The sequence below is a fragment of the Ranitomeya imitator genome, chromosome 2 (assembly GCF_032444005.1).
Source record: "Ranitomeya imitator isolate aRanImi1 chromosome 2, aRanImi1.pri, whole genome shotgun sequence".
Lineage (NCBI taxonomy): Eukaryota > Metazoa > Chordata > Amphibia > Anura > Dendrobatidae > Ranitomeya > Ranitomeya imitator.
This window is the reverse complement of record NC_091283.1, coordinates 825,362,807-825,375,880: the sequence shown is the minus strand read 5'-3', so window position 1 is coordinate 825,375,880 and position 13,074 is coordinate 825,362,807. Positions and strand designations below refer to the sequence as shown.

At 43.8% G+C, this 13,074-nt stretch overlaps 1 protein-coding gene across 4 annotated transcripts in view; it reads right to left on the bottom strand.

Moving 5' to 3' along the window:
• CRTAC1 (cartilage acidic protein 1) overlaps positions 1-13,074 on the bottom strand; it is a 693,808-nt gene that overhangs the window by 394,415 nt on the left and 286,319 nt on the right. The window lies entirely within an intron of this gene.

Sequence of the window (13,074 nt, the reverse complement as noted above, 5' to 3'; positions counted from 1 at the left end):
TCTGCAAAGCGACCAGGGCGAGTGATCCGTGTACATGAAAGAATGAATGGGGTCATGTATTGTGAGATTTTGAGTGCAAACCGCCTTCGATCAACAAGGGCATTGAAGATGAAACGTGGATGGGTCTTTCAGCATGATAACGATCCCAAACACACTGCCAGGGCAATGAAAAAGTGGCTTAAAAAAAGCATATGAAGGTCCTGGAGTGGCCTAGCCAGTCTCCAGATCTCATCCCCATAGAAAACCTTTGGAGGGAGTTGAAAGTCCGTGTTGCCCAGCAACAGGCCCAAAACATTACTGCTCTAGAGGAGATCTACATGAAGGAATGGGCCAACATACCACCAACAGTGTGTGACAACCTTGTGAAGACTTACAAAAAACATTTGATCTCTGTCATTGTCAACAAAGGATATATAACAAGATATTGAGATGAACTTTTGTTAATGAACAAATACTTATTTTCCACCATAAGGCTGCCATCACACTATCAGTATTTGGTCAGTATTTTACATCAGTATTTGTAAGCCAAAACCAGGAGTGGGTGATAAATACAGAAGTGGTGCATATGTTTCTATTATACTTTTCCTCTAATTGTTCCACTCCTGGTTTTGGCTTACAAATACTGATGTAAAATACTGACCAAATACTGCTAGTGTGACGGCAGCCTTAGTTGCAAAATAAATCTTGCTAAATCAGACAAGGTGATTTTCTGGATTTGTTTTCTCGTTTTGACTCTCATAGTTGTGGTCCACCTATTATGTCAATTACAGGCCTCTCTCATCATTTTAAGTGGGAGAACTTGCACAATTGGTGGCTCACTAAATACTTTTTTCCTCCACTGTATATTATAGTCTTATGTGTAGGACACTTTTTCCAACTTGGGTTCCTGGTCATACTTTATCTCTGGCAGAGCACTGTTATCCATGTTAGGATGAAACTGCAATTGGAAGCCTAACAGCAACTCCATTTATTCTCTATGTGGCTGCCATAAAAAAAAAACAAGCACAGCATTCGGTAGTCCCATGAGAAATGAATGTAGAAGCAGTCGAACATCTGAACTGCTGCTCCATTCTAACAGGAATAAAAGCCCCCTGTTCTGCCAATTAGTGCAGGATCCAGTGTTTGCAACGTCACCGATCAATGAGGTATCAGTAGATTTAGGCGGATTGATTAATGTGACTATAGTCGAGTGGCCAAGCCACTACTCTCTGGCTACTGGACAGTAGACTCGCATTTCGGTTACCTTCTTGGATCCTTGGCTCATCTTCTGATTAGCCAGGCTGATGCAACGTTATCATTTTGGCATGACGCACAGATCACGTTACTCTAGGTTGCCTGGTCAAAAGCCACATCGGGAGTGCCAGACGGTAAGAGATTTGTAGAGCTACCATCCAGCAGCTGCAGTAGAACTGACCAAACCTATGGATTCGAGTCCCACAAATCGGTCTGCCCAACTCTATGCCCTATTCTGTGATAACTTGTTTTCAAAGGACACCCCCTTTATCTCTGTATGTGGAAGTCATAGCAGGTAGTCATCGAGCTGGGGTATAATAAGATCATGTTACCGGCCAACCAAATGCGTATGCACATGAAATGGCATCGGTGGAGTGATTTTGGTATATTATTCATGTTTTCCAATTATGAAATAAGTTCTATGGCCGACTCTTTCCCACAAAAGTAATTGTTGTGTTGCCATGTATTTTATTGGCCTAGATCGCCATCACTGGGTTCCCAGAAGGCAGCATTGACCAGACCTGACAAGAGGCGATGACAAGCTGAATCCCGCATGCTCACAAATACAGATGTGTCCTTCGATGCCTTTTCCTTCGGCTCAAAATTTCTAGAGATAAATGGCACGAGCTTGGAAGAAAATAACATACTGTAATTTTACAATATTCTGTTGGGAGATGTTTATTATATGTATGTCTATATATGCGTAACCATTGGTTGTGAAATTGGCTGCAGCCTGACGAAGGTTTCATTAGCATGGCATGATATGGTATTGAATTTGTTTTGTTAGAAATTGGTGTTCTTTACCAAATTCAGGAAAATTTTACAGCAACACAAGTTTACAGCTGTGTGGACAGCTACACATGGCATGCAGGGAGACACAGCAGCCGACAAGGTTTTCATTCTTGCCGCAGACATCTTTTTTAAATTTTATATGTAAGATAGTGGTGGATATCCAAGAAGAAGCCGCCCCAAGAATGGAACAGTTACTTCTATTAGATATTTTATAGCTTCTGATGCCTTATGTGAAGTCCCAAAACACAGATGCACAGCCATGCCAAATCTTGATGTGCGCATGTTACGTTAATTTTTTATGGGGTTTCCTGGTGGAATCCACCGGAAAAAGAAATTGTGGGCACATATCATTACTTTTACTCAACAGGGGTTTGAATTGTAAAAAATTGAACTTAATAGAGTTTTTTACTTTTATATTCAACTAACTATATACAGGTTTACTGGAATTTATGTAAAATATTCATTCATAATTTGCCAAATTTTCAGCAGGATGCAAAAATTTTACTATATGTCAAACTGGTTATGGTTATTTCAGAATGATTTTTTGCTTTTCTCCAGCCCAACTGGGGGTTGTATTTCTGAAAAGTTGAACTTGACTGTCTTTAACCTATTATATAAAAGGCTGCCGACATTTATATATCATACTTATCCAAAATCTGCCCAATTGCCGATAGTGATCAGGAATTTTGCTTTATGGCAGACTACTCTTTGCCATTCAAGGGCAAGAGGTTTTTTTTGCCTATCTTTGGCCAAACTGACGATCCCCAGAAGGGATCAACTTTTTTACTATATTGCTGTCCTGACTCTGGACAGGATGGATCCGCCTACATCCTGGTCAGGTCAGGGTTAATTCTAGTCCGCCTCTCTTTGATTCTGGGGCGGCTATTTAATGTTGGTAGTTCCAGGGTTTGGTGTCGGTGATACTTCCGTATACTCGGTTTGTGGTTGCTGACCCAAGTTACCCGTCCGTAATCGCTGTGCATCTGTGTGTGTGAGTTTTTGTTGTGTATGACCCGATTTGTCCCTGACTTTTGCCTCTGTAACCTGCATTGTACTGCCCTGTCCTTCTTGTTATCTGACCCCTTGGCTCGTGTCGGTTTACTCTCTGTCTAATCCCTTGGTACCACGCTCTCGTCTGGTTTTTGACCCCCGGCTCTCCTTTGACTACGTTTACGTTGTGTCCCAGCTGCCTTCCCAGCCGCACGCGCTGTTACTCCGTCCCCCTGTTATCACATGACTGCTTTCTTCCAGGTCCTTGGCTCACTGCTTAGTCTCAGGTCCTTGCACACTGCATGCCTTGTTCCCCCAGTCCCCGTGCTCGTTCCTGCGCCCAGATAGCGCCCCCCTAGGCTGACACCCTCAGTATCATCACAATGGCATTCTGATTTTTGCTATTCGAGAATGGTTTTTACCTCCCTTCGGATTCATCTGGAGTTCGTAGTGTGAAAATCCACCTTGATGGACATTTTTTTCCAACCTAATATACAGTGGGGCAAAAAAGTATTTAGTCAGTCAGCAATAGTGCAAGTTCCACCACTTAAAAAGATGAGAGGCGTCTGTAATTTACATCATAGGTAGACCTCAACTATGGGAGACAAACTGAGAAAAAAAAATCCAGAAAATCACATTGTCTGTTTTTTTAACATTTTATTTGCATATTATGGTGGAAAATAAGTATTTGGTCAGAAACAAACAATCAAGATTTCAGGCTCTCAGAGACCTGTAACTTCTTCTTTAAGAGTCTCCTCTTTCCTCCACTCATTACCTGTAATAATGGCACCTGTTTAAACTTGTTATCAGTATAAAAAGACACCTGTGCACACCCTCAAACAGTCTGACTCCAAACTCCACTATGGTGAAGACCAAAGAGCTGTCAAAGGACACCAGAAAGAAAATTGCAGCCCTGCACCAGGCTGGGAAGACTGAATCTGCAATAGCCAACCAGCTTGGAGTGAAGAAATCAACAGTGGGAGCAATAATTAGAAAATGGAAGACATACAAGACCACTGATAATCTCCCTCGATCTGGGGCTCCACGCAAAATCCCACCCCGTGGGGTCAGAATGATCACAAGAACGGTGAGCAAAAATCCCAGAACCACGCGGGGGGACCTAATGAATGAACTGCAGAGAGCTGGGACCAATGTAACAAGGCCTACCATAAGTAACACACTACGCCACCATGGACTCAGATCCTGCAGTGCCAGACGTGTCCCACTGCTTAAGCCAGTACATGTCCGGGCCCGTCTGAAGTTTGCTAGAGAGCATTTGGATGATCCAGAGGAGTTTTGGGAGAATGTCCTATGGTCTGATGAAACCAAACTGGAACTGTTTGGTAGAAACACAACTTGTCGTGTTTGGAGGAAAAAGAATACTGAGTTGCATCCATCAAACACCATACCTACTGTAAAGCATGGTGGTGGAAACATCATGCTTTTGGGCTGTTTCACTGCAAAGGGGCCAGGACGACTGATCCGGGTACATGAAAGAATGAATGGGGCCATGTATCGTGAGATTTTGAGTGCAAACCTCCTTCCATCAGCAAGGGCATTGAAGATGAGACGTGGCTGGGTCTTTCAACATGACAATGATCCAAAGCACACCGCCAGGGCAACGAAGGAGTGGCTTCGTAAAAAGCATTTCAAGGTCCTGGAGTGGCCTAGCCAGTCTCCAGATCTCAACCCTATAGAAAACCTTTGGAGGGAGTTGAAAGTCCGTGTTGCCAAGCGAAAAGCCAAAAACATCACTGCTCTAGAGGAGATCTGCATGGAGGAATGGGCCAACATACCAACAACAGTGTGTGGCAACCTTGTGAAGACTTACAGAAAACGTTTGACCTCTGTCATTGCCAACAAGGGATATATTACAAAGTATTGAGATGAAATTTTGTTTCTGACCAAATACTTATTTTCCACCATAATATGCAAATAAAATGTTAAAAAAACAGACAATGTGATTTTCTGGATTTTTTTTTCTCAGTTTGTCTCCCATAGTTGAGGTCTACCTATGATGTAAATTACAGACGCCTCTCATCTTTTTAAGTGGTGGAACTTGCACTATTGCTGACTGACTAAATACTTTTTTGCCCCACTGTATATACAAGGCTACTGACATTTATGTAAAATATTGATCCATAATTTGCCCAATTTTCAGAAGGGATTGAGAATTTTACCATATGGCAACTGATTTATGTCGTCATCAAAAGGTGATTTTTTTTTTTTGCTTTCTTCTGGATCAGCTGGCATTTGTATTGTAAAAGGTTGAACATTAAGGACTTTTTTTTTTCTATTTTTTTCCGACCCACTATATATATATCACTTTCATTATGTCTAGTTTACTTTTCTCCATTTTTTAGTCTGATGCCTGGCGTTACTGATGGTTTCTTCATCCCTTACAATGCAATTGTAAATAATACATAGTCCTTGCCTTCATTACCGGCATTCATTGCTAGAAGGTTGCCAGCTATATGTGACGAGCAGATATAATACAGATGCTGGGGAGTTCACGGGAGTTCTGGAAACATCAGTGAAAGTCTACATTTCAAAGAACAGCATGATCCAAGCCTATTCTAAAAAAAATCAAAGATTTCTGAAGTGATGTCTGGCAGGTAGTCGTATGTTAATTTGATAGTTGATACAGTAAGCGTTCCGTCTGGAACCTGATGAATCGCGTTTCTATTTTTCACAACCCTATGCTACTTTAAATAATTGGGTATGAAAGAAAGTTTGTAAAGGCTTAAATCAATATAACTAGCGTTCCTCTACTTAAATAGCTCCTTTCCAAGATGTTTTATGGATTTTAACAAAGGTTTATTTCTATCATTAAAATTGTTATTCATTTTTTTTACTCCGCTGACCATTAATATAAGAAAAAAAAAAAAAAAAAAAACCACAGCAACTGCTGTATAGAGAGGTAGCAAGAAAAAAGTAAATGTGCAAACATGGAATGAATAGAATACAGCCGGGTGCACAGGACATATTATAGATCTACACAAGTTCCGAGCAGTATGGAGCCACGATATGGTGCATAACTCTATCTCTACACCCATTTCCTTCAATTTTTCTGTCCGCATTATGGCACTGAAAGGAGGCACCATATGAGGACACAGACAATGTCAATGACGCGGTTGGAGGGGCTTTATACACCTCTCTGCAGACTACACTACAAAAGTCTTCTGGCTATTACTTCAAAGGGTAAATCATCAAAAATGGTCATTAATGATGAATCAACACTTAGGTTTAGGCTGTGTTGACATCCATATAGTTTTGGTCACAATGGACCACTCCGCGGTGCTAGCTTTATAGTACTATTAGTAAAACTGGGGTTTTTGATGTCACCTGCACCTCAAAAACATCCCTAGAATTCGACTTTTTCTTACCTTTGACTCTGGAAAAACTCTCACTGTTGCTCTTATTCATTCTCATCTGGACTACTGCAATAATTTATAAATCGGTTTCCTTCTTCCTGAACTCTCCCCTCTCCAATCCATCCAGAATACAGCAAACAGGATTATATTCCTGTCCGATGCCTGCATTCTGTGCCAGTCGTTGCACTGGTTGCCCATCCTCTACAGAGTCCAACCTTATCACTCTCACCCACAAAGCGCCCCAAAGTTCTGCACCACCCTACATCTCCTCCCTGGTCTCTGTCTACCACCCTACCCGTGCCCTCCGTTCTGCCAATAACCTAAGACTAACATCCTCAATAATCAGAACCTCCCGCTCCCATCTCCAAGACTTCTGACATGCTGCGCCATTTCTCTCGAATGCAGAAATGAAGTACATAGGATAATTCAATTAATTCCCAATACCTACAGTTTTAAGCATGTAATAAAAATGCATTTCTTTAGACTGGCCTATCACCTCACCTCACTTTTGTGGCTATTCCCATTTTGCCCTTCCAAATTTTTTCTCCGCATTTGGTTCCTTGTATCATCTGTTCACTCACCCTCCATGGAATTAATAGCCCTCTGTGTCTGTACTATACCCATGTAATGGTGCCGAGGATGGTAGCTGTGGGTGAGTGTCCTGAGGCCGACACCCTGGCACTTTACAGAAAACAGGGGTCTGCTTTGGGTGTGTGCTGCTGTTGTGATTGTGGACATCTCCTGACTTCTCTGGATTCCCTGCAACCCCACAAACGGGAGACCACAACAGTGTATAAGCAAAAGATCAACTTTACTGTTCGTTTTAGTCACCAACAAAGCACAGCAAGAGATGCAGACTTCTTTCTTTGGGCGACAGAGCAGTGACATGTTTTCAACATACATTTTCAGCGCACAGTTGAGAAACTTCTCACTAGGAGAGATAGGGACTTGCAAGCTTCCTAGATAGCTATGACACGTCAGCTGCTCTTTTCGTGTGATCAGTATCTTCTGCCTACTTTTCAGCAACCATTTAAATGAAGAGCCTGTGTCTAACTTCTTTACTGTCTGTGCCCCCAGTCTCGCTGCATTCTATTCTTGGACCCACAGCCCCCAAGACTTGGCTGACACTTTCCGTTCCTGGAGGCCTGTACGGACCTCACAAAGTTGCTGGAACAAAGTTCCCTTGCCTAACTCGCCTGCTAGAGGTTTTTCCACGGTCACCACTTGAGCTCCTTTCTTTAGTAGTTTTCCTTCTCTGTCTCCTCTTTCACACACGTACACACATACTCCAGTGGGGATCACTTAGACCAGAGGGGTGTCCTTGCTTCTCTACTTGTACGAACCAGTTACTAACTGATCTTTACTTCCTGTTCCTCACACTGTCCAGAGATTCCCAAATCTCCTCCCCACAATGGGCTGGCCTTAACTCTCACACAGTCTCTGTTCCACTGCTGCTGGAAAAATTTAACCTTCCACCAAGTTCTAGACAGTGGCATCTTGTGACCGCAAGTTAGTACTATAGCCTACAGAGAAATTAATATTTGTTATCATAATGAAACATATCAGAAACAAAACATTATTCACCTTCTACACCACAGCAGCATTGATGTCTTCAAGGGGTACTCGGCAGCAGGACCATCTCCTTACACACACACTGGCTGGTGACCGGTTTATGCAGCGATATTTGAACATCCTATTTAGTATATTATGGCTGTATCATACAATATAAGCACTTTTCACCATTCATGTCTCCCCTATTTTCTCATAGATTATAAGCTTGTGAGCAGCAGGGCCCTCTGTCATGATCCCAATGGCAGGGGATCACTAAAGGACAAGCACAGATACAAACAAGCTCTAGGGCGATGGAACCTGAGCTGACCGCGACCCTGAACCTAACACACAAATAAAAGTAGCCGGGGAACGTGCCTACGATGATCCTAGACGTCTCGCTCCAGCCGAAGATCTAACTTCCCCTATTAGTAGAAACACAGACCTCTCTTGCCTCCAGAGAAATCCCCCACAGAAACAGCAGCCCCCCACATATAATGACGGTGAAATGAGAGGAAAGCACATACGCAGTATGAAAACAGTTTCAGCAAAATGAGGCCCGCTAAAGCTAGATAGCAGAGGATACAAAAGTGAACTGCGCGGTCAGCGAAAAACCCTTCAAAAAACCATCCTGAAATTACTTGAACTCATGTGCCAACTCATGGTACATGAGGAGCAATTTCAGCCCACTAGAGCAACCAGCAGCAAGAATCACATAACTGCAGGCTGGACTAAAAACCAAATAAAGCAAAACACCAAAACAGGAAAATCCAAACTTAGCTTGACCAGAAGGTTCTAGGAGCAGGGAGCAGAGGTAACAAGACACACTGGATACATTGATAACCGGCGAGGAAATGCCAGCAAGGCCAGGTTAAATAGGAAACTCCCATATGCTGATGGAACAGGTGGAACCCAGAAACCCAGGAAAGACAAGTCACCCAGTACCATCAGTAACCACCAGAGGGAGCCCAAAAACAGAACTCACAACAGTACCCCCCCCTTGAGGAGGGGTCACCGAACCCTCACGAGAACCACCAGGGCGACCAGGATGAGCCCTATGAAAAGCGCGAACCAAATCATCAGCATGAACATCCGAGGCAACCACCCAAGAATTATCCTCCTGACCATAACCCTTCCACTTGACCAAATACTGGAGTTTCCGTCTGGAAACACGAGAATCCAAGATCTTCTCCACAACATACTCCAATTCTCCCTCCACCAGCACTGGAGCAGGAGGCTCAAGCGAAGGAACAACAGGTACCTCATACTTCCGCAACAACGACCGATGGAACACATTATGAATAGCAAACGATGCCGGGAGATCCAAACGAAACGACACAGGGTTAAGAATTTCCAAGATCCTATAGGGACCGATGAACCGAGGCTTGAACTTAGGAGAAGAGACCTTCATAGGAACAAAACGAGAAGACAACCACACCAAGTCCCCAACAAGAAGTCGAGGACCCACGCGGCGACGGCGATTAGCAAACTGCTGAGCCTTCTCCTGGGACAACTTCAAATTGTCCACCACATGACTCCAAATCCGGTGCAACCTATCCACCACCATGTCCACTCCAGGACAATCAGAAGGTTCCACCTGACCAGAGGAAAAACGAGGATGAAACCCCGAATTACAAAAGAAAGGAGAAACCAAGGTAGCAGAACTAGCCCGATTATTAAGGGCAAACTCGGCCAGCGGCAAAAAGGTAACCCAGTCATCCTGATCAGCAGAAACAAAACACCTTAAATAAGTTTCCAAGGTCTGATTAGTTCGTTCAGTCTGGCCATTCGTCTGAGGATGGAATGCAGACGAAAAGGACAAATCAATGCCCATCTTAGCACAGAACGTCCGCCAAAATCTAGACACAAACTGGGATCCCCTGTCAGAAACGATGTTCTCAGGAATCCCATGCAAACGAACCACATTCTGAAAAAACAGAGGGACCAACTCAGAGGAGGAAGGCAACTTAGGCAAGGGTACCAGATGAACCATTTTAGAAAAGCGATCACACACAACCCAGATGACGGACATTTTTTGAGAGACAGGGAGATCCGAAATAAAGTCCATGGAAATGTGCGTCCAAGGCCTCTTCGGGATAGGCAAAGGTGACAACAATCCACTGGCCCGAGAACAGCAAGGCTTAGCCCGAGCACAAACCTCACAAGACTGCACAAAAGAACGCACATCCCTCGACAAGGAAGGCCACCAAAAAGACCTGGCCACCAAGTCTCTAGTACCAAATATTCCAGGATGACCTGCCAACGCAGAAGAATGGACCTCGGAGATGACTCTACTGGTCCAATTATCCGGAACAAACAGTCTCTCAGGCGGACAACGATCAGGTTTACCCGCCTGAAACTCCTGCAAAGCACGTCGCAAGTCTGGGGAGACAGCAGACAAAATCACCCCATCCCTAAGGATACCAGAGGGCTCAGAATTTCCAAGGGAGTCAGGCACAAAACTCCTAGAAAGAGCATCCGCCTTCACATTCTTTGAACCTGGCAGGTATGAAACCACAAAATTGAAACGAGAGAAAAACAGTGACCAACGAGCCTGTCTAGGATTCAGACGCCTGGCAGACTCAAGGTAAATCAAATTTTTGTGATCAGTCAAGACCACCACACGATGTCTAGCACCCTCTAGCCAATGACGCCACTCCTCAAATGCCCACTTCATGGCCAAAAGTTCCCGATTACCAACATCATAATTCCGCTCAGCCGGCGAAAACTTTCTAGAAAAAAACGCGCATGGCTTCATCACTGAGCCATCGGAGCTTCTCTGTGACAAAACCGCCCCCGCTCCAATCTCGGAAGCATCAACCTCAACCTGAAAAGGGAGCGAAACATCTGGCTGACGCAACACAGGAGCAGAAGAAAACCGGCGCTTAAGTTCCTGAAAGGCCTCCACAGCCGCAGGAGACCAATTAGCAACATCAGCACCCTTCTTAGTCAAATCCGTCAAAGGCTTAACAACACTAGAAAAATTAGTTATAAAACGACGATAGAAATTAGCAAAGCCCAAGAACTTCTGCAGACTCTTAAGAGATGTAGGCTGCGTCCAGTCACAAATAGCCTGAACCTTGACGGGATCCATCTCAATAGTAGAAGGAGAAAAAATATACCCCAAGAAAGAAATCTTCTGGACTCCAAAGAGACACTTTGAGCCTTTTACAAACAAGGAATTGGCCCGCAGGACCTGAAACACCTTCCTGACCTGCTGAACATGAGACTCCCAGTCATCAGAAAAAACCAAAATATCATCCAAATACACAATCATAAATTTATCCAGATATTCACGGAAAATATCGTGCATAAAGGACTGGAAGACTGAAGGAGCATTAGAAAGTCCAAAAGGCATTACCAAATACTCAAAATGGCCCTCAGGCGTATTAAATGCGGTTTTCCACTCATCACCTTGCTTTATTCGTATAAGATTATACGCACCCCGAAGATCAATCTTAGTGAACCATTTAGCCCCCTTAATGCGAGCAAACAAATCAGTCAACAATGGCAAAGGATACTGATATTTTACGGTAATCTTATTCAAAAGACGATAATCTATACAAGGCCTCAAGGAACCATCTTTTTTGGCCACGAAAAAAAAACCTGCTCCCAAAGGGGACAAAGATGGACGAATATGTCCCTTTTCCAAGGACTCCTTAACATAATCCCGCATAGCAGTATGCTCTGGCACTGACAGATTGAACAAACGACCTTTAGGAAATTTACTGCCTGGAATTAAATTTATAGCACAATCGCAATCCCTGTGAGGAGGAAGCGAACTGAGCTTAGGCTCCTCAAAAACATCCCGATAGTCAGACAAAAACACAGGAATCTCAGAAGGAGTAGATGAAGCGATAGAAATCGGAGGTGCATCATCATGAACCCCCTGACAACCCCAGCTTAACACAGACACTGATTTCCAGTCAAGGACTGGATTATGAGTTTGTAACCATGGCAGACCAAGTACTAGAACATCATGCAAATTATACAGTACCAGGAAGCGAATCACCTCCTGATGAACGGGAGTCATACGCATGGTCACTTGTGTCCAGTACTGAGGTTTATTCATAGCCAAAGGTGTAGAGTCAATTCCCTTCAAAGGAATAGGGACTTCCAGAGGCTCCAGACTAAACCCACAGCGATTGGCAAATGACCAATCCATAAGACTCAGGGCAGCGCCTGAATCCACATAGGCATCGACGGAAATGGATGATAATGAACAAATCAGAGTCACAGACAGAATGAACTTAGACTGTAAAGTACTAATGGCAACAGACTTATCAACCTTTTTTGTGCGTTTAGAGCATGCTGATATAACATGAGCTGAATCACCACAATAAAAGCACAACCCTTTTTTCCGCCTATACTTTTGCCGTTCACTTCTGGACTGAATTCTATCACATTGCATTATCTCAGGTGACGGTTCAGACGACACCGCCAAATGATGCACAGGTTTGCGCTCCCGTAAACGCCGATCAATCTGAACAGCCATAGTCATAGACTCCTTCAGACCAGCAGGCGCAGGGAACCCCACCATAACATCTTTAATGGCCTCAGAAAGGCCATCTCTGAACTTTGCAGCCAGAGCGCACTCATTCCACTGAGTAAGCACCGACCACTTCCGAAATTTTTGACAATAAATTTCTGCTTCATCTTGCCCCTGAGAGAGGGCCAACAAAGCTTTTTCAGCCTGAATCTCTTGGTTAGGTTCCTCATAGAGCAAACCCAATGCCAGAAAAAACGCATCCGCATTAAGCAACGCAGGGTCCCCTGGTGCCAATGCAAATGCCCAATCCTGAGGGTCACCCCGCAGGAAAGATATAATTATCTTGACTTGCTGAGCAGGGTCTCCAGAGGAGCGAGATTTCAGAGAAAGAAACAACTTGCAATTGTTCCTAAAATTCAGAAAACGAGATCTATCTCCAGAAAAAAACTCTGGGACAGGAATTCTAGGTTCAGACATAGGAGCATGTACAACAAAATCCTGTATATTTTGAACCTTAGTGGCAAGATTATTCAGGCTGGAAGCCAAACTCTGGACGTCCATGATAAACAGCTGGGATCAGAGCCATTCAAAGATTAAGAGGAGGAGGAAGTAGCCAGGCTGCAATAAGGCTAGGCAGCAAACTCTGAG